This window comes from Heptranchias perlo, chromosome 16, assembly GCF_035084215.1.
Source record: "Heptranchias perlo isolate sHepPer1 chromosome 16, sHepPer1.hap1, whole genome shotgun sequence".
In the NCBI taxonomy this organism is placed as follows: Eukaryota; Metazoa; Chordata; class Chondrichthyes; order Hexanchiformes; family Hexanchidae; genus Heptranchias; species Heptranchias perlo.
In genome coordinates, this window is record NC_090340.1 from 29113232 (window position 1) to 29136539 (window position 23308).

Here is a 23308-nt window from a genome sequence, read left to right on the forward strand (position 1 = left end):
GCTAATACAAAAATCAAATCTGTAGCAAGATAAATTTGAGACTGAATTTAAAATTCCTAAAATTATGTGTTAAATACAGAATGAAATCAAATTATAGTCGGGTAATTTCATAAGCTTTTAAAGGTCAGTTCATCCTTTCAGGTCGACTTTATTTTCCTCCAAATAACCCATGCCTATCTATAATCCATACCATCACAGTTTATTAATTTGTAAAACATTGAAAGTATCCCCTCTGCAGGGATGCAGGAAAACCAATTGCATGGCGCATGTCCCTTTTATACAGGACTGCACTGCACCATTCATGCTCCTGCCTGTACACATATACTGGCTCAATTGTGTTGCAATCATCCCTTCTGTCATAGAAACTAACTCACAATCACCTGTTCACAAATACAGATGCTGTCCCAAACATCACTGCTGTCAAAAAGACTTAACAGCTGTAGAGATCAGTAAGTCTTTAAAAAACCAAACAAGCATATAACCTGCTTGCAGTTACAACTCCCAGGGATATAGGAAATAGCACATCATAGGTTGCTTTCATGAAAAGTCAATTTAAAAAAAAAATAATAGTTTTAATTTATATATTTTTAAATTTTCACTCTTTAATAAAATGATTTGCCTTTTAAGATCTAATTGTTGTGGGAAAAGCTAGGCTAACCTCCTTAAGGTTCAGCTCTTTCTATATACATTCTAAACTATTGTCTTGGCTAAACTTTTTTCTTTCTCCCTTAATGACGTTTTTCACTCCCACAGACATGTTTAGCACTTGACAGTCTTGTAAGTCTACAAATTAACTTGACACATCATTCCTCTAAATTTAGTTCCACCACTCTTTGTGACTTTTTAGATTTCAGTGAGTTCTTTACTTGGATAAGATCGCCTTCATATCTGGAGGCAAGACACCTGGCTCAACTGGAGCAGTAATTAATTTTTAGTGTTTGAGGTGTGATCATCATTCAGATAGGACTCAGTCTTTGGATGATGGATGGTGGGTAAACTGGAGGCTGATAGGACGTAGCCCATGAATCTGTTCTACATCATCAGTTCCTTTGATCACTGGCAGAAGTTCAGAGATGCCTCTGTGCATCTGTCCAAATAAACAAAGTACCAGTTATATCCTCCAGAGCTGCATTCACAAACACAGAACCCACCTCCGATTCACACTCACCTCCTTTACCAAAATGCTTCCAGTATAAAATAAATGCCACAGTTCTTTTTTTGGATGAAACTATTTGAAAAGGCCTAAGATAATGACAGATTCTGTAGATAATAGATGACCCATGAAAGATGATAGCTGTGCTGACAGCAGGGGCTGGTTTCGGCATAGCTGCCATGCAACATTAAGGCCTACAGCTGTCATGACAAGAAACTCAAAAGTTACAGCAATGCTATAGCGATTACATCATTTATCTTTTGAAGGCTGTTCCCTGATTAGTGTCTTGCATTCATTCTACTCACTGTCGGTGCTCAGCTTGAAGTAACTTGTCAGTTCACTTTCTAAGAATAAATCAAAGGATGTTTACTTCATAGTCAGGCTGGGTTTAGTGTATGTGACAGTTGATTCTGCTTAGCTGGACTGTTTAACAAATATTGATCATGTTTTATAAAGAACTTCCTCTTTAAATGCCACCTTTTCCTTTGTTTAAAATCTTTGACCTTTCTCTGCTTCATTAAATTTACACATAGCAAAAAAAAAAGGTGGAAAAGGTTGAAGAGTCTGTGGCCTTTATATATTACACCATGTACATGACTCTGCCTGTCACCGAGCTCCAAATTCCTCTTATTGGGATAATGAGACAACTCTCAAACTTAATATATATCAGGTATTCAAGTGACTTTTAAATTTAAGATGTACATTTTAGGCTAATGAAGAACAATTTCCCCTTAGAATTTAGAATTTTTCGCAGAAGTAATATAAAATCTCTCAAAGCTATTTCAGCAGTAACATAGGACCCCAGGCCAGTATCAGCCAATTATTAAGTTTATTTCAGAAGCTTAGAAGATGTACAGGCCTAAGCAAATTATGAAGTCTTTCTCACAAATGAAATACATCAAGTTGTACAGGTGTGACATCCTGTTTTTATGGACATATTAATAAAGGTGATATAAAATGAGTATTTTTAAAATATATAAATATATTGAATTATGGTTGTGGGACTACTGAATCAGTAGTTCCTAGGGACAGTGTGACATTAAAATTTATACCACTGTTGGCTGATTCTTTTTCTCATTATGTCACCAGAGCACCGCATACAGTAGTTGGCATTTTCATATGTTAATAATCATTTTATTTTCACTGGTGAAATATCAAACCAAAGTAGAATAATAACAACATTGGCCCCAAACTTCCTGGATTTCATTTACGCAGAAATGACATCAAGATTTATGCTGGTTTCTGCACCGATCTTGCCGACAGGAATTTACACTGAAATTTCCTGCAGAGTTCATTTGCCTATGCTGGAACGTAAAAACCGGTGTAAAACAAGTGCAAATGCAGAGCCACTAATTGAGTAATAGCAAGTGGGCTGCTGTCTTCTGCCATGACACCTCACTCTCAGAGCCTCTTGCCTCTGCTGCTCCTCTTCCTCCTCCATTATTATGCAGATCAGGGATATGTCCATTGGGAGGTCAATCCAACTGCTTAGTCCTTCTGATCGTTGGGGGAGGGGGGGGTGCACTGAGACTGATACCACCTTGGTTAAGTTTTGTGCACGTCTCAGTAAGAAAAATTGTAAATAAGTGCTTGGAAAATCGCTATCAAACTACAGAAATCTCAGGTACACCGATATCAAGTGAATTCAGACTGTGCTGCACTTAAATTTTTGGGCATAAATTTCCAGCGCACTATTCGTGTAAATCCAGGAAACTCGCATGAGATGGTCTTTTGAATGGGGCGGAGCTATGTAAATGAACAGCAGAGGTTTTCAGCAGACGTCTCTGAGAAGCGGCAAAAACGATCAATGTTTAAGCGTAAAACCGGCATAAATCTGTTACGTGCAAATTTCCTCAGAAAAAAAGAGGGACATCACAGTTACGCCGAAACCTTCCAGGAAATTCCCAGCCATTGTTTTTGGTATATTTACGACAAATGATTATGCATCATTAATACATATGTTACTGGAGCTTATGAATTGGAGTATACATTGTAACATTTATTTTACTGGCTATTGAGCGACAGAGATTCAGTACTCTTTATTGGAATCAGAATATATATAGAATGGTAATCAGATGATGTTGGTTGAGTCTGCTAAATGGACAACTCCTTTAAAGTGATATCCATTACCTAGCTATTTTAGAATAGTTACACTACATTAATTATTTGGGAGCTGTACAAATTATTTATGCATAGTTAGATGACCACTTGGTTTTGGTTCATCTTCAGAGGCCTGAAAGTTCAGATTCTTGCACTATCAAACCCAAAAAGCAATGCCAGTAACCTAACTTGGTAAGTAAGCTTCCCATTATGGAACATTGGTGCATTTTTCCTCATTAGGTAACCAGGGAGAAGACACATTCGCACCTGCAAGAATTTTCCCACTGTGATAGTCTACTAAGGAAAGATACTTTTCATCCCTGCCCGAGTACCACCACGACTCTCTCCACCTTGGTTGACAACTAGGGATTGGATAGATACTTACCATCACTGCCAAAATAAGTCACAAAAACTTACTGTCTCCATCCTAATGGGATACCAATAATTAATAAGCATACTTACCAACAATCTTCACACCAAGACATCTCAATAGGCTACTAAGAATCAGATGTGCTTAGAGAACATGATACCTGGGTGATGTAGCTCACTAAATCTTACTGCATTAAACAGATTTATCTCTATTTTCTAATATCTTTGTAAATACTTTTTTTTATTACCCTGGCCATTGACTGTAAATGTTTTAAATTTTTAACAACACATATAACAGATCAGGTACAGACCAAAACGTATGCTGAAACTATTTCTTTTCTCACCGATCATAAATAAGGCAAAAGACTAAAGTTACAGAATGTTGAAAAGCTTCCTGTATTATTTTTCAAAATCCATATTTGCATTACCCCACTTTATATACTTCCAGGATTGTCTGGGAGGAAATATTTTTTTTTGTGAAAAATACTAACACAGATTAGTCACAATACCTTTGAAATTCAGAGTTCTGTTTCTCAAAACCAGTGGCAGCTCCTGCAAGTTGGCTTGTACTGCTAGACCACCCATGATGGAACGAGTGGTAGCATTCCCGTCTCCGGGTCGGAAGGTGCAGGATTTGAACCGCGCTCCAGGCAGTCCTGGCCACGGGAGACTAGAGCTCCAGCTTTGAATTCTAGGTTGACATCCAGCGGGATAGTTACATCCAGTGGGTGTGGATGCCCCCCCACTCCCATCATCATATGGGTTGTGGCAGCCCATAAAACCCTCTCACTGCATAGGACTAATCACCCTATCAGCTGGTATAAAAAGATGGTTACGGCAATGGAAGGAGTGTTCATGTCACGGCCTGTCAAACTGTTAATTAGTCTGCGAAACCTTCCACTACTTCACATTGTTCTCCAAGGGGAAGAGTGTGAAGATACGAAAACAACAACTCCCATGATGTAATACAGGGATTTGATGGAATATGGCTGAATTTTGATTATCCTATAACATATTTGCCAAGTTGTTACAGTTAGACAGGATTTCTGTAAGCTTCAGCTAAAACCATCCAATGTTTAAATCTTTGTATCATAGCCCACTGAATCATTAATTCAGTAATTTGATCTAAACAAAAACAATAAATTCTTGGGGAAAAGATGCATATTTTCTCCAAAAAGTCGTATGACTTTTAATTTGGCAGTGAATTTGGCACATCAACTGGATTTGATGTGCTAAGCATTTGAGAAGAATTTGATGCTTGCAGCAGGATTTTTGTCTTTAAGATTTATGCTTGAATTAGATATTCAATATATTTAGAGTGAATGGGACATGATTTAATACACTGGAATTCTGTGCATAAATCTGAATCATTCTTAGATTGGGTATGCATCTATCTGGAGTTGAAAAGGCAGTGGTTGTTGATCTAATTGTTTACTGAGGGTTTTTCTCAGCATTTTCAGAAATTTTATTCATTAGAATTGTACATTAAATTAGAAACACGGCAGTGAACATTGTGTAGATTTGTTCTTACAGTTGACCTTGATAGTATTTGTAATTTACATTTTTCTCTCAGCATCCATCCATATTTATTTTTTAGTCAACCTTGACCCATTCCCTTTGCAAATAGTCCTGATTGGCTCAATGTTACATCTTGATTGACTCAATAATATTTGAAATGCACAAGTGGCCGAAAACTTTAGTGTTCCCTCTTTTGGTAAAAATCAGTAAAAACAGATCTTTTCCCAAAGTGAAATTTCACAATTTTTCATATTATTTTTAGTATTTATTCTAAAATGTATACTAAAACGTATTTAGCTTAAATTGTAGCACGTGTAAGACTTTTGATACAATGCTTTTGTCTTTGCATATTACCATTCCACTTCTGTAGTCAACTAATTGTGCAATTTGCATTTGCTACTTTACAATTTGTTGTCTTCTGTTCAAATCCTAGGGCTATACACCGTTGCACATAGCAGCCCTTCATGGCCACCGACACATCATTCAGCTGCTGATCAACACATACAGTAAGTGACTGGCAACTCTTTTAATACCCTTGTTTCTTTATGAAACACTTTCCTCCCAGACCAGTGAGGTCTGCCATTTCCATAATCTCAATTTAACACATATTTGAAGTGCTAAACAGGGACTGTCTAGGCTTGAAAGTAGTAAAGTATAACAAAATTGCATTGACAGAAAAACAAAACATCTCTGCTGCCCTTATTAGCAGAGATGCTTAAAATGAAAGTGAGCGAGACCAAGGATTTGACGTGGAAGCAGGGGATAAATTGAAAACCAGTTAAAACTAGCTGAGAAACATCAACATGGCAAGCTAACAAAGACAGGGACCCCGAGGGGGAAGGAAGGGACAGAAAGAGCAAGCAGTCTGAGCATCATCAGATAATTGCTTATACTACAGCTAAATATTTGTGATCGAATGTTTTCCTAATTTGTTTCACAAATTTTAGTGGTGCACTTCAGATTGGCTGAGATAGGCTAATACAGCATAGATGACTGTTCATTAAGATGTTGATTTGCCCAGTCTCTTGAAGCATAGCAGCTTTTTCAAGGATGTAGCCTCCCCTGTAAGCAGAACTAATTTTCCCTTAATTAGCCAGACCTTGCTATTGTTATTTACAGCTCTGCTGTGCATCAGACTAAAGTTTTTTTCTGCCAAGTTTTCAATGCCCTGAAAGCTCAAGAGGGAGCAAGCAGAAAAGGTCATGCAGAATAAACTGCAGTAGGCTAGTTGCATGAATGAAATGACCACTATAAAAACACAGGTTCAAGGTCAACTGGAAGTCAGGAGTCTCACAGATGGTAAAATAAAAAAAAGTGAAAGGGAAAAATAACAATCGTTGTCTTGTCACATAAAAATTCTGTGAAATATCTGGTGTGAACACCCATCGGCTTCCACCAATTTTGTACAGAGTCTGTTTGCCTTTGGGCGGAGATTACTAGGTCTTTCCTTATGCATCCTCCCATTGAGATTGCAGTAGCCCCCAAGGGAGGAGAAACCACCCAGATTTTTTTCACTGTTAGTGTTTTATTTACGTCATAGACACTGCATAGAAACCTGAAACTGATGTTAATGCCACAAAGTTTATAAGGAAAATACAACTGAACTTTAACCTGTAAAATATAATCAGCATCAACCACTTTTCAGAGACACTGGGCTCAGCTAGTGCTGGCAAAATTTCAGGAAACAAATTTGCACATCTTTTCTTTTTACAATGCAGGCGTCAAAGTGATCTTTATCCGCATTTTACATCCAGCATATTTCCCCAGGGATCATCACAAAGCCTGTTCACAAATTGTGTTACTGCTGTTAGTTATAATAATGATTGTGAAATCCATGATAATAAAATACAAGACATATGTAGCTCTGTTTTTTTTTTAAAAAGAGGAAAATTGAGAAAGAAAGACAAAAATAGAACTGCCCTAACCAAAGATCAGTCATCTGAAATTGGAACAATCTGGCATGTGGGTACGGATTTGCAAGGTTTCCATTTCGGTGTCTCCATGGTAGCCTGTTACTTTGGTCTTCCCATACCAGGAACCAGTCTGAATTCTGCAGCATTTACACCACAGCAGATTAACAGTAACTTTATATCCACTCACATAAGTGTAGAGGAAGAGTAGAGATGCCATGTGAGTGAGAACACCATTATACAGCAAATGTGATCAAAGGAGCACTCCAGGGCCCTGTTTACTCTGTACCATTGTGAATATACATAAACAGCGTGTTGGATAAAGAATATATATTAGAAGTAGCTAGTTGTGTTTAATTCACTGTAGTATAATCCAAAATTCTAAATGTACTTTTGTGTAGCACAGATGAAGATATCACATAGAAGTACAAATTTTTAAAGTTGTCAAATTTTCTGCTATGTTGAAATAGTAACAGAAATTCTTCAGGAGCAATTCCATGCATGAAAATGGATCTTATTTGAGTGGTACTCAATATTACCAACTGATATTGCGATGTCTTGACATCTATCTAACCCGCTGTTCATACTACATGTTTAGCCACGGGTCCTACTGCTTATTTTTCCTCCATCCATTTCTTGAATAAATAGTTAAGTACAAATAATTATAGAAATTCTGCAAATGTTATACATTGTTTTTATTATGGCTACCATGCATCATACAGGAAAGACACCGAGACTGAGATGTTTAACATTTCTAAAATTAAAAATGCAAAACATTATCATCGGTAAAGCTAATTTTATAGGCGCCTCTTCAGTTTTATGTAACATGCAGAAATGCTGACCTTAAGTGTATGGAATAAAACTGGGACTTCACAGCAGTAATGGAGATAAAACATCACTGTTCTTTCAAGAGTATGAAAAGCCGTGGCTAATGAGAGCTGCTGATGGCTATTTACATGAGCTAAAGAACAACTGAAGCACATCTAATTTTATATTTACAATACAGTATATACAAGACATAAAATTGTCTTGTAATGTGTTGAAGACATTTCTTCTTTTCCCTCTCTTCCTGCCATGTGATGGTATTCCACTGCAAGTACTTACAATAGCTGCCGTGGCTACAGATAATCCAGATCTGAATGATAAACTATGGTGGAAACAGCAGACGGTCCAAATCTAAGCTGCAAAACTTAGTGGCAGAACAAAAGGAATGAATCTGAACAGCAAAATGGAAAGCTGTACATATTAATAAAGGGTAATAGATGGCCGGCAGTGAGTTACATGCCAGTAATTGAATTGAGTGGTTCCGATGATATCACAGATTGTGAGATTGAATTACTGCCTTAAAGTCACTGTTGTTATTTATGTTTAATATTCATTTTTTGTTTTTTATCTCCAATTTTCTCAGCTTTGTTTTGAAAGGAGCCCAATAGCATTAATTTTTGGCTCATCTGCTGACTCCATTGTTAAATGCGCTACTCAGTGTGGGGTTGAACCATACTGTCTAGGAAGTTTCCGGATTCAGCCCTAGTCCGTGCCGGATTTCCTGATTATAAACAGGCTGGCAATGGGGCCTCAATGTGTCCGTGGCTAGGGAGGAAAAAATAATCAACCAAACATACCCACTACTGACCAATATTCAGTCAACACTGCTAAGAAGTGTGCAGTTGTGCTTTTCGGGTGAGGAGAGGGATAGGCTTGGTTATGATGTCCCTATAGTTGAATAGTCTGCCCACACTCACTGCCTTGGCTCACATTTGAAAAATGGCTATTTGAATGAGGTACTGGAAAGTTGTTCATACACATGAAACCTTACTCCAGAACAGTCAGGATATTCACGATGTAGGGAAAAAAAGAGATTATAGCCAGCAGAGTATCTGGGCAAGAGCGAAGTGCAGGGCATGTTTTTACCTCAAAGATAAAGAAGGCATTTCAGAGGAGAAGTCATGCTCCGTCACTCTTAAGCACCTCTTAGCAGCCGGCGCAAGACTGGCATTAGCTGTGCTCTAGGAACAATTCACCAGTGATCCATTGAATAACACTGTCCCTGAGCCAGCAGTACATCACAGTAGCTGCTGAATGCCTGACTGTATCAGGGGTCCACTCCATTTCCACGTATCCAAGCACACTGACTAAAAATGATTAATTTTTTCTTCCTTTAGTTTTAAGTCCAAAATTTTTGACTTTTGTCAACACTTTAAGAAAGAAGGAAACCTAAATGACATTAACAGAAAATGCAGTGCAGAGGCATTGAATACCTTAACTACCCAACTAGTGAGCCACCAATGTATGTCAGTTGGATCCTCTCCACTCACAGGTTAATCTGTCAAGTGATTATTCCATACTTATAATAATCAGCACTTTTCTACTTCCATTTATGTTACTTAGTACAAGACTTTATTCTATATTATATAAAAAAATGAACTTTATAACATCATAATAATTGCCACATGGTACAATTCAACCAGTCTGCTTTCATCAAAATTTTTATTCACTTTTTGCTTTCATCATTCTAATATGCTGGTGAAAACCGTTATTTTTAAAAAATGTATACTTGTGCAGTTCCATAAAGTAAAAGCTCCCTCAGTCAAGTGGAGAATCTCAGAACTTGACAGTTCCTCTGAGTAACCTTGAACCACGAAAACAGAAATACAATACGGAAAACGTGGGGAGACTTGACCTGCACAGTACCAACAGCACAGCAAGCTAACTACCATAGCACACCAATGTAGCTCAATTTAGCACAACTTTTAAACACATAAATAAATATTATAATTGCACATATTAATTAAATGAAGCGATCCCTGATAACGCATTACAAGACTGGAACAAGTCTCAAGCTTCAAATGTCTGTATTAATCACTCACACTTCATTCTCACAGTTTATGACATCATGTGAACCCCTCAAATATGTTGCAGCCTTGTAAAACAGCATCAGGTGTCTGTTATTTTACACTGTGAGTAGCATATTAAAACAGGACGGATCTTACATTTCTGATACACGTTTAGTTAAATGAGTTTCCAAACCTTTCACTCAGTGATCTCGTGCCAACAGTTTCAGTGCCTGGATTTTTGGCATGCAGCTGGAGACTTTTTTCCACAGTCTGTTTGCAAACACTGTGTATTAAAGCTAACAAACCAAAATGTACTATGGTTCCTGAGTGATAGGGAGTGGGGAAGATGAATGGTGCAAGGTTGTACTTGTGTTGTGACCATATAAAAAGCATTTCATGACAGGTGGTTATGTGCTATGGAGACTTGCTGTATGCACTTGCGCTTGGCACAGTGAAGACAGCCATTGCCAGGGTGATATCGTGTTCAGCTATTTGTAAACCAGACACTGGCTTTAAAAACTTTTTTTAAAAAAACTTGTGAAAAAAAAGGTTGATCTGAAGAGGCCGGGCTTCAGCATCAATGAACACCAGAGAACATTCTTAAACTGACAAAATAAATCAGCTCAGCACAGATGACGGCTCTCAGGATTTAACACCTCCTGACAAAGAGAGGCATTCTGGTCTCCTTCAAGGAAACATAGATAAAAATTTTGTTCTTCAACTCTAATGAGGCAAGCTCAGATATGAGTCAATAGAGCAATTCATTAACAAATCTAGTGAAATCCCCCAGGCACCAGGCAAGATGGCAGTGAAAGCGGATGTGTTGTGAAAAGCCCTCCTCCGGAATAGATGCCCATATGCTAAGGGTCAGAGAGCCGGACTGCTTTGCTCTGTTTACTATTCACTGAACACATATGGCAGTTAAGGTCACTGTTATCAGACACTTTCTCTGTACACAAAACAAAATTTCCATATGGGCCATGAAAATGGATATGCTGTGCTCCCAAGCAGCTTCCCACGGCTTTCTTATTGTGCAGCAGCGGTTAGAAGTGAAGGGGTGTGAGGGGTTAGCTTGCCAGTCAATTGCACTCATTGCTTTGTGCGTCAGGCCAATTTAGGGCAAATCTGCGTCACTTTTTTTCCCCCCCTTTCAAACCCAAATGCTCATGTCAGTCTATTAGAACGTGATGGAAGTACTGATCACTGCCTCTTCATTTAAAGCCTTTTGAAAATACGATGACCTGCTGAAGAGGATTTTAAGAAGAGGGCCCTTCACCAGACTCTTTCAAATACACATAAATAAAGCCCTTTACTGGCTAGAAATGGCCTCTTAGATTTAGCACTACAGAGCGCTGAAAGCCACAACACGATTGTCATGGATATTACACGATGCTAACAACAACAGACCATGCAGACAAGTGTCGATACTGAACAAAACTAGACTAGACGTTTTGAAAACCCGGGATGCGGAAACTTGACAGCCAAATAAATAGCCTGTTTAACCCTTTAAAAGTAAATCAAGAGGGGAGAAAATTGCATCATGATAGATTTTAGGCCTTTGAAAAATTCATGGCACAAGAAATACATCAGCTCGCTAAAGGGCAAGGAATGTGGAATTTTGGAATGGAGAAGTTGAAGATGCAGTTTTAAGGAGTATATTTCAGTGATTTTTAAAAAGTCTTTCTGATTTACATTGCTAAGTATGATAGATTTTTTCAGGTGAAAACACGTACCTGTTGTCATCATAAAAAAATTGAGTTTAGCTGAATTTTATTTGTTTGAATTTGAAGATGCCCATTTGGCCAATTCTACATAGTTTTCCGATAGTCAAAAAATGAACAAGTCTGACTGCTGATGTTTAATCTTTACGCAGTATTTACAATTTATACTGCCGGCACTTCTCCAGTGGTAAGATCTGTAATTGAAAGATGCAAAGGCACAGTAAGAAGTAAAAGGATTAGTAATGGTACAATAATTGTGACTAAAAGTTTGATCAGCATTGCTATGCTGCGGGCTACATTTCAGAAACAAACAGATACAATTGGTTGGGCTAATTTTAACATTGTCTTAACAAGCACAAACACATATGGATGATTTCCAACAGGCGTTAAGGATTTTATTTTCAGGTGGTGTTCAAGTTTTGCAGTATCTGAATAGTTTTTATAAAAATGACAGACTAAGATATCTATACATAGCTATTTTCTTTATTAGTTTCTTTTTCACAGAAAATATATTGCACATTGAACTGCAAATAGCAATCAATATACTATGGCTGTTTGGTACGATATTTTCTGGTCAAAAATTCACATGACAATTCAGGCTGATTTACAAATATTGAACACCCTGACAAAAGGAACCATGCCACAGCTTTGAGGAAAAGTTATGTCCAGTTTTATTAGCATGCGCACTTGACTTGCAGCATCATGTTATATATTGCCAGCCACAAGATTGTTATAATTCTAAATACCAATGTTCTGAACCTCTGCCCATGTTTTAACCATGTAGAACTCCATTTAATTCATTTAATTGATTCTAATTGTCTTTCAGGGAAGAGAGCTTGTTTTTTGCCAACTCGACTGGCAGTGAAAGGCTGCCTGCTTCAGCACTCACTGTCATGCAGAGACACTCATGAAAATGCATGCTATTCCTCTAGGATATTTCAGTAATTGTGCTATTTCCTTAACCGTTTATGTCAGGCAGTTGCTACTGGAAAGCTGACACTTTTGACAGCACGGGTACATTAAGTTATCCTCAGATAATTTTAGTTAAATATTGTGTTGTGACAGCAAATTTTGTGCAATTATCAGCCCGGCAAATGATGATATAAACAAGTCTATATTACTGCATGATCCTTTTCTTATGGTCGTGTACACCCAATAAGAACAGCCAATGAGGCAAAATCTTCCAGTGTGTTGATGTCACAAAATAACAGATTATTGACTGTAATTGGTGTGAGTTGATTCCCTCTTTCATCAGTAACCCAATAGGTGCTAATCAAATTGTTGTTATGAGGGAGTGATTCCCTCTGTAGCAAGTGATAATGCATGGCCAGAAAATTTTCACTGCTGGTGAAAAATTGAACACTCTTTTATAGACTACATTAAAAAAATTCATGCATTTGCTGAGCAGACATTTCATGGGATGGTAACCATCCTCATTTACTTTTAGTGCTGGGGAGTAGTGAGAGGTAATGCCACCCATTTCATATATTTAGCTCCCTTGGTGGCTCATTTGGTGAGCGCACTGCCAGTGTGCAACTGAGCCATGCAGACCATGAAATTCCCAATCCTTGATATGTGTATTGATCTCAGCCAGGACGACAGTTGGACTCAATGCCCCAAGCGAGGAAGGGAAAAATCAGACAGGATTCTTGCTTTTAATTGACATGCAATGGGCGATTTTAACCTGGCGGAAACCAGGCAGAGGGTCAGTTAAAATCGCCCGGTAGATTTACCCTCTGACATCCCGCTCCCTTCCGCAGTCTTGTATTTTAACCTGTTCTTCTGAGCAGGAGGAGAGGACACCCGCCAGAATCCAGCGGGTTCCTTCTTTAAATTTGCGGATTTGGGTTCTGATGACATCATCAAGGTCTGCCTGAGCAGAAAAGCCGTTGTGGCTTTTCTCCCAGGTGAACCTGGAGGGAAGAATAGTAAGGGCCAGAAGAGTTCCAAACAGGTAAGTTTAACAAAAAAATTCTCCTTTTCTTGTGGGGTCAGGAAGAGCAGGAGTGCTTCTCTGGGACCCACGAGGAAAGTTTAGGCTTCCCTTGCCTTGGGCTTCCCCCCCATCTCCCCTCAGTTACAATGCCCCTCCGAAACTCCTTCCCCATGACTTACCCGAGTGCCAGGCTCCGTTCTTATGGTCGGCCTCCTGCTCCCCAACATTTCACTTCCCGCTGGGTTCGGGCGGGCAACTTACCGGGGTCATGCAAATGAGGCTTGGAGGTTAAAATTGCCCAGGCCTCACGCTGCCAAGATCAGGGAGGTTTTGCTGCCTGCCTTGGTTCCTGCCGGCCCGATTCCCAACCCCAGTTAAAATCGGGGCTCCGGTGACTTGTATTGGAAATTACCTACGGGCACATTGGATCATTGGACCACCATGAATCAGCACCTTCTGAAGATAAGGGGAGAAAGTTGGGGAAAAAAAGGAATGCTCAATGCTTAAAGAATTGTATGTATGTATTTTAGATTTTGCTCCATTCAGGTCCCAGGACATAAGTATGGCTACATTAACTGAAGGGCATTACTTTTGGAGTAAGACAGACTTCCCATTGGCCTTTTCTCCACTTGTAACACAGATCAGAAAAGTGGGAAATAGGTGGCAAAGTCAGCAGTGCCAGCTTCTCAAAAGCCACCTGTACTAAGAAAACACAGCAGCAGCTCTACTGTTGGTGATTAGCAATTGGGGAAATTGCAGGTTTGGCAGTGTTATTCATTTACTATTACTGATAGGCAAGTAATCAGATTATCATTAGCACTAGTGTCACATGGATGCCATCAGTGAGAAAAATGTATCACAGATATCTGCACCGGATGCCTTTTGGAGCAGATAAATTTTTCTGTTGCAGTGTGCTATTATATTGCTGATTTCTCACAGTTTTAAAAAATATCTTTAAGAAGTGTACTGCAAAACAAAACTGAATTTATATTGCTGGTTTAGGACTGGTTACAGGAGCTCTCAATACGATGTGTACACCGTCTAGACTAGAAGATAGATGAGCAATTAACAGATTAGCATTTGCAGTGGTGAGAAGAGGGATATGGACTGGAAAACGAAACACTTAACAGAAAATTACCCTTATCATGAAGAGGCAGTTGCTTCTCTATATTAAGGATGGTTGAGCAGTACATACAAAATTGCTCATATTAACTGCTTATGGAACAACCCCAAAAGATGAGGCTGAACAGTTGGGCCAAGATTTGCATTGAATTTCACAATCCAGATGCTTTTTGCTGTGGATCAAAATTAATGAATCTATTCTGTCTCTTTATAAAATCATCAATTTTGCTGTCTTTCAAACAAAAACAGAAGACTCCCTTTCACGGCCAGTAGCCTGCTTTCATAATGAATCGTATACCCTGCACCCTAGGTTTCCTTCCTCTAACCCCTCATACTTCTTAAAGGGACAGTTGTCTTATTAAGCCCAACAACACCTTCAGTCCCGATCTTAGTCTGCCTCTGCCGGCCAGCTGCTGTTTTCCATTGGAAACAGCTAATCAGCGGCAGTCAAATGAGGGCCAGTGGTTAAAATCTGCCGGGCCTCTGAATCACACTCCCGTGTGGGATTGTCATCTGCTGCTGCGCAGGATAGGCGTCCGCTCTCTCCCCCCAATCTTCTGGCTGTGAGTTAAAATCGGCCTAAGAGTGATGTTTGAGATAGCAAGGAAATGAAAACTTATCAAGATGATGTTCCATTTCTGTTAATAAATCTGAACCCAACTTGATGTATGAATAAGACGTAAACATTCATTTGTATATTGTACATTGCTAGATGGACTATCGGTGGCCCAGCAGCAAAGTGTAGTTGGAATTCATCCATTGAAGTTCACAAATGCCATACATTGGCAAAGCTACAGAGTGGAGAACTATAGATATCTGAATTGATAAAAGTTCAAAAAATAATCAAGGGAATCAGTTCCCTTTAAGTACCAGCAGTTGCCTCTACAAATCTTTATAAGCCATGATGTGGAGATGCCGGTGATGGACTGGGGTTAACAATTGTAAACAATTTTACAACACCAAGTTATAGTCCAACGATTTTATTTTTAATCCCACAAGCTTTCGGGGGCTTTCCCCTTCCTCAGGCCGTCACTTCCACACCGCCTGAGGAAGGGGAAAGCCCCCGAAAGCTTGTGGGATTAAAAATAAAATCGTTGGACTATAACTTGGTGTTGTAAAATTGTTTACAAATCTTTATAAGGGCATCAGTGATATCTAGTGGCAAGTCAGTACTGCTTAAACTTCTATGTTGCAGTAAAGCAACCTGGGAATTCCTATCAGTTAGTGATATCTGTGAATGATGCTCCTTCTTGACAATTCTGTTATAAACAGTACCATCATTGGCTTATCTGTCCTACTCCCTGTTTTCTCTCCAGATGTTTTCTACTTTAAGCAATTCTTTTTTCCCTCGACCTGCAGCCCAGTTATCTCTACTCTCCCTCTCCCCTCCTGAAGGTGTTAGTTAACTCTTTGCTAAGGGTATGCTTTCACCAACACTGAGATGCATGTTCATTCTTCATATGTAAGCCCAGACATTGCGTTTTGGCAGCTATTTGACCTCACTGGGCATCACAGCAAACCCAATCCTGCTCTTACTTGGCGTCCACACACGTACAACTCCAGCAGGGTTACCTCGATAGCAATCAGCAGCTGGAACCCTGACTGAATTTTCTCTGCTCTCTAACTCAGACGTATTACGGCCAACTATCATGCCCTTACCACTGCCCTGGCTGAGATCATCGTAGACCAAGGATAAAAAATGGAGCCTCCTGTTCTGTTTGGCTCAGCTGTTCATTGGCTTAACCAGCTGAGTTCAGCAGTTCTTTTAAGTGTGACTTGGTTACTTAATTATAATGTGCATTCAGTGATGCAACAGCCCCAACTTGAAAGAAAACAGTAAAGGAGAATCCATTTTACAATGCCATATTAAAAAAATGCATATTCAGCAAAATCTAATCAAATCATCTCGATGATAATAGTCACTACAAAAAAAGCAATGAACCTAGTATAGAATCATAGAAATTTATGGCACAGAAGGAGGCCAATCGGCCCATCGAGACTGTGCGGCCGAAAAAGAGTCATCCAGCCTAATCCCACTTTCCAGCTCTTGATCCTTAGTGTAGATTGCAGCACTTCAAGTGCAAATCCAATTTTTAAATGTGATCAGGGTTTCTGCCTTCACCACCCTTTCAGGCAGTGAGTTCCAGACCCCCACCACCCCCTGGGTGAAAAAAATTCTCCTCAACTCCCCTCTAATCCTTCTACCAATCATTTTAAATCTATGCCCCCAGGTTTTTGATCTCTCTGCTGAGGGAAATAGGTCCTCCCTATCCACTCTATCTAGGCCCCTCATAATTTTATACACTTCAATTAGATCTCCCCTCAGCCTCCTCTGTTCCAAAGAAAACAACCCCAGCCTATCCAATCACAACTAAGTTTGAAATAATTCTAGGCATCTACTTAAATGGATATCCTGCTAACCAGATCTGGTCTACAAACACATAAATAATATATACAGACATCCTAACATCCATTTAAGGAGCCTCACTAAAATTGGGCTTGTTGTGGATCCCTGCCACTGGGCCACTGCCAGTAAGTCTGGTGATGTATGATATTACAAGCGAGTGAGGAAATCTATTGTTCCTCCACCTTCATTTAATCGTGCGTCAGGTTACATATTCATTTTGCAACATGAATAGAACATTTTCCTGACAGTTTTCAATTCATTACTTTCTTAAACACTTTTCTTTACTGTAGCAACTTAAACAACTAAAACCAGAAACTTAAATGTCTGTTACTGCACTTTGTTTAGGGTGTAGATTGCAGATCTCATTGTCATATTGTATCATAGAATAATAGTATATTTCGCATTCTCTATCTCCAAAACCTGTGAACTCCTACACTACGTTGCTTGATAGTATACTGGAAGCATGTTATTTTTGAAGGGTAATTTTACTGCTAAAAGGCTAGGGATGATGCATTAAATTGTCTGTTTTTAGTGATATTCAAAGCACAAAAAAAAAGAAAAGCACATGGGTATTTGTTATTGCAATGCTGTTTATGCAGCCCTCAGTATTAGAACCTTTATTGTTTCTGTGTTTGAGAGAATTACTTTCTGATTTCCAGTCACCAATTCACATTGAACTTTAAAATCAGAAGTGATTACCTCCAGTAGCATGAAGGTGTCTGCAGAAGTGGTAGCATCCAAAATGGCAAATACAAATGCAATTTATATTATCAGTGTCATCTAACATGGCACACTGTCTCCTTTAAAAGTTCCTGGAGCTTTCCATTGGATATTGCATTGAATTTAATAAGTCATTATGGTGCATTTTTAGTCAAATAGAATATTTCTGCATGAATGGACTTCTTGCAGCCTCCTTAATATAAAGGATAAATTCATCTTTAATCTGTAATTATTACAAAGGTAGTAATACAAATGATTGATAAACGTTTTTAATACTTTCTTTAAAACATTATAAGGGTAGAATTTCCATAGGGATTCTCCTGATCTCTTGTCATAACTTTGGTGGAAGTTTGGCAGAAACCTCGGCAAAACAGCGTAAACAACCATTCACGCCATTTCCACAGGGTTTCTGCCGATCTTCCTCCAAAGTTACGGCTGGAAATTGGGAGAACCCCTGTGGAAATTCCGCTCCTATAACTTTTACTATCATAACAACTTCCTCCACCCTCTATAAACTTGAGATCGTATCCTAACTCGCAGCAAGTCCCGTTCACCCATCAACCCTGTGCTCGCTGACCTACATTGGCTCCTGGTCCGGGAATGCCTCGATTTTAAAATTCTCATCCTTGTTTCCAAATTCCTCCATGGCCTCGCCCCTCCCTTTCTCTGTAACCTCCTCCAGCCCTACAACCCTCAGAGATCTCTGCACTCTTCCAATTCTTGCCTCTTGCGCATCCCCAATTTTAATCGCTCCACCATTGCCGACCGTGCCTTCAGCTGCCTAGGCCCTAAGCTCTGGAAATCCCTCCCTTAACCTCACTGTCTCTCTACCTCTCTCTCCTCCTTTAAGACGCTCCTTAAAACCTACCGCTTTGACCGAGCTTTTGGTCACCTGTCCTAATATCTCTTTATGTGGTTCGGTGTCAAATTTTGTTTGATAACGCTCCTGTGAAGTGTCTTGGGACATTTTGGGACATTAAAGGTGCTATATAAATGCAAGTTGTTGTTGTTATTGGTGTAAAACACATTAGTAGCCCGCATGAAGTAACCTCAGCCAATTGTCAGTTGATTGACACAATTCCAGGTGTGTGACAATAGTTTTGCATCTGGACAGAACCTACCAATCAAAACCCAAAAGAACTGATGGTCTGACACCTGTCAATCAAAAATAAAGAATCTCTCAATTGTTTTGCTGAACTAAAAAATAACGTATTACTGAAATCAGTATCACAATGATAAGTGTATATTTTATATACAATTTTTAAATCAGTATTTTCAGGTTTTGAAGTAATGAAAGGTTTTCATTTCTTTCCACACTTCACGCTCAATAAAGCTACCTCTTGGAATTTCCATGGGGAGGGCGGGGGTCTTCTAATCTACTGCCATAACTTTGGTGGAAATGGCTAAAAATGGCTATTTATATCGATTCTTGGAGGCTTCCACCATTCTTCTGCCAAAGTTACATAGGAGAACCCTGCGGAATTTCTCCCCCTTCATATTTTACTCATTATAATTTTCACCAATAGCATGACTGCTAGTAAAATAAACCACAAATTTAATTCCAACAATTTAGAAGATTAATTGAGGAAACACAAAAACCAGGCGCATTAATAACTTCACTCAATAAGTTGCTAAGTTTATTCGGTAACTGCATGTCATTTCGGTACATTGTCGGAACAATATTCAAGTAAGACCTGTTCTCGGGGGACATGGCATTCCGGTTTTTCCCAGGGCATTTATAACACACATGTGACCTTGTCACTCGGGAGAGAAGTTTGTGAGGCCTTGTAAAACAAACTGCACATCCCACTGTTTTCCATTTTGCATCATCTGTGCTACTTAGTCATGTTTAGTCCATGCAGTTATTATGTAATGGCTGACAAAAGCTGTGAGCAGAAATCTGTTATCACTATTTGTATCGTAGTTATAAAATTTCATGCTGCATTTTGGTGTGTGGCCACAGCACAATGGAGCAAAAAGGGATTTCGGTAAGAGTGCACTAATCCATCCATCAGTGGTGCAAGACATACATCTCACTAAAATACTTACAAATAGCACATGGGCATTATAAATCATCAAAGTAAAGGCACAACTTTCAACTACATGAAACATGAGTATCAACATATTGGATAATCAGATCCTTGCAAAGCACTAGATGAAGAACAACTTTTCCTCCTCCATGTGTCCCACTCACAAACATTCAGACATCAGATTCCTTTGAAGAGGAGTTTCTGGATCTGTAAATTAGACATGTAGGAAGCTGCTATGATCAGTGAGAAGTGTGAAAAAGGCACGAGAGAGCATGCTGAGTCCATAGGCCAGAGTATTAGTTCATCGAGCAGGCAGGTTGATTTTACTGATGCCAGGGGTAAACCAGAGCTTCCTTTTCATATCACTCCTAACCAGAGCAGAGAAGTCTTAGAGTAATATTAGGTTGTCGGGGAAGCAGGAAGTCCTTTAAAAGTTTTTTTTTAAATTGTACTGTAACATGATTTGAAGGGAGCTGTTACTTTATTATATGATTTTTTTCATCATGTGCATGGATAACTCTTATGCAAGCTTAACGTTGTCTGTAAACATCCTGGATTTCAAGTGATGTTAATTGTTTTTGTAATGGTGCGTTTGTTTCTTTTCATGTTCCAAGTAACAAAACTTTTGTGTGAAAGTTTAGTTCAATGTCTCCTTCATTCATGGTTTCCAATGGGAGGCCATTACTTGCATTCAACAATTGTCCAGAAGTAGACCCACTTTATTTGCCAACACAGGACAACAAATGAATCAGCCTGAATGCAACAACAGTGCCAAATACAATGGCATAGAGAACCCTGTCAGGTCTTTCATAGGGTGTCAAAGAGACAGGAGAGTTACATTCTTTCAGACCTACCAAGCAGACTCCCTACTTCTCATGAGCATACATCCTATCCTGTATAATGTCTCTTCTGCTGTGTGACCTACAAGAGTCAAATAGAATTCAGAATGCAAACCATGATTCTGAATCAATTTTAAAATGCCCAACTGTTGCCCAATTACAGCCTAATTTGATCTGCTTTTTAAAAGTACAGTCACATGTGTGCACACTATCATCAATGTACATTTTGCTATTCGTTTCCAACTGCTAAGATCAGTGGTAGATGAATAATTATCATTTGTGGATAGAGCTACAGCAAAACAAAGTAGGTTTATGATTTCAGCTGGATCACCTCAAGTTGTCCAGCTGCTCCTTCTACTTGGCCAAAACTGCTTATTACTTCAAGATCATCCTGGAGAGCAGAACAACTCCAAACTCCTTTTTGCCACTGCCACTTCATGGAACTACCCTCCCCCACCAACTGTGAACTCAAAATGTGATGAACTCATGGATTTTTTTCTTGTGTTCAAATTAAGATGATCTACATGGTGGCCTCTGCTATCTCTGACTGCCCCTGGCAACCTCCATTCCCTTATTTGCCCTTTGCCTAATCGTTCCCTCACCTTTCCCATTATCTGCAATTTTGCCTCCATTTTCCTTCAGCTCATTTATCAATAAAATCTACTACTTACTTCCTTGACTCCCTCCCACTCCAACTCCCAACCACCCAAATATCACCTCCTCACCTCATGCTTGCCAATATCATCAGCCCTTCTTTCTCGTCCAGCACCGTACCCACCTCTTTCAAAGATGCCATTATCACTATCCTCAAGAAAACCACCCGAAACGCCTCCACTCTTTCCAAATACTGCCCTATCTCGAACCTTTCATCCCTGTCTAAAGTCCTGAAATGCAATATTGCCTTATAACATTGCTCCCACCTTTCTCACTGATTTGCATCCCTCTAATCTGGCTTTTGTGCTGCTCACTGTACAGAGACTGTACTAGTCAAATTCACAAACAATATCCTGTACACTTGTGACCATGGCTTCCTATCTCTCTTAATGCTCCTTGTCCTCTGCTGCCTTCAACACTATTGACCACTTAATTTGTCTCCTGTGCAGTATACCTTCAAGGACATTGATCTCTCCTGGATCCACTCTTATCTGACTCAGTGCAGGCACTGTATTACTTGCAATGGCTTCACCTCCATTGCTTGCGTTGTTATCTCTAATGTACCCCGGGGTCTATCCTTGGCCCCCTCCTCTTCACCATCAACATATCTCCTCTTGGCAACATTACCTGGAAGCATAGGGTCAGCTTCCATATGAATGCTGATGCTACCAAACTCAACCTTGCTGCCTCCTCCATTGTAATGTAGGGAAACATGGCAGCCACTTTGTACACAGCAAGGTCCCTCAAACAGTAATGAGATAAATGACCAGTTAATGTTGGTTGAGGGATAAATATTGACCATGGCATCTCCCCTGCTCTTCTTCAAAGAGTGCCATGGGATCTTTTACGTCCACCTGAGAGGGCAGACGAGGACCCGATTTAATATCTCATCTGAAAGACAGCACCTCTGACAGCGCAGCACTCCCTCAGTACTACACTGAAGTAACTGCCTAGATTTTGTGCTCAAGTTTCTGGAATAGGACTTGAACCCATGACCTTCTGACTCAGAGGTGAGAGTGATACTACTGAACCAAGGCTAACCCAAAATTGTTGCCATTCTCTCAATTTACCTGTCTGATATTGAATCTAAAATGAGACAAAATTTTGTTTAGCTGAATTTCATCAAAACTGAGACCATACTCTTTGCCTCCCATCAACATTTCTGAGCCTTTGGCCTACAGGCCATCAACCTCGCTGGCTGTCATCTCAACTCTAGTTTTTTTTTTATTCGTTCACGGGATGTGGGCGTCGCTGGCAAGGCCGGCATTTATTGCCCATCCCTAATTGCCCTCGAGAAGGTGGTGGTGAGCCACCTTCTTGAACCGCTGCAGTCCGTGTGGTGACGGTTCTCCCACAGTGCTGTTAGGAAGGGAGTTCCAGGATTTTGACCCAGCGACAATGAAGGAACGGCGATATATTTCCAAGTCGGGATGGTGTGTGACTTGGAGGGGAACGTGCAGGTGGTGTTGTTCCCATGCGCCTGCTGCCCTTGTCCTTCTAGGTGGTAGAGGTCGCGGGTTTGGGAGGTGCTGTCGAAGAAGCCTTGGCGAGTTGCTGCAGTGCATCCTGTGGATGGTGCACACTGCAGCCACAGTGCGCCGGTGGTGAAGGGAGTGAATGTTTAGGGTGGTGGATGGGGTGCCAATCAAGCGGGCTGCTTTATCTTGGATGGTGTCGAGCTTCTTGAGTGTTGTTGGAGCTGCACTCATCCAGGCAAGTGGAGAGTATTCCATCACACTCCTGACTTGTGCCTTGTAGATGGTGGAAAGGCTTTGGGGAGTCAGGAGGTGAGTCACTCTCCGCAGAATACTCAGCCTCTGACCTGCTCTCGTAGCCACGGTATTTATATGGCTGGTCCAGTTCAGTTTCTGGTCAATGGTGACCCCCAGGATGTTGATGGTGGGGGATTCGGCGATGGTAATGCCGTTGAATGTCAAGGGGAGGTGGTTAGACTCTCTCTTGTTGGAGATGGTCATTGCCTGGCACTTATCTGGC

At 39.9% G+C, this 23308-nt stretch overlaps 1 long non-coding RNA gene across 2 annotated transcripts in view; it reads left to right on the forward strand.

Moving 5' to 3' along the window:
• LOC137333310 (uncharacterized) overlaps positions 1 to 23308 on the forward strand; it is a 79143-nt gene that overhangs the window by 620 nt on the left and 55215 nt on the right. Inside the window, exons 2-3 of one of the 2 annotated variants that reach the window (XR_010965849.1) lie at positions 3383 to 3445; positions 5574 to 5646. This is a non-coding gene — a long non-coding RNA (uncharacterized lncRNA). Of the gene's footprint in view, positions 1 to 3264; positions 3446 to 5573; positions 5647 to 23308 lie in introns of those variants that run through there. The other variant, XR_010965848.1, reaches the window with a different exon arrangement.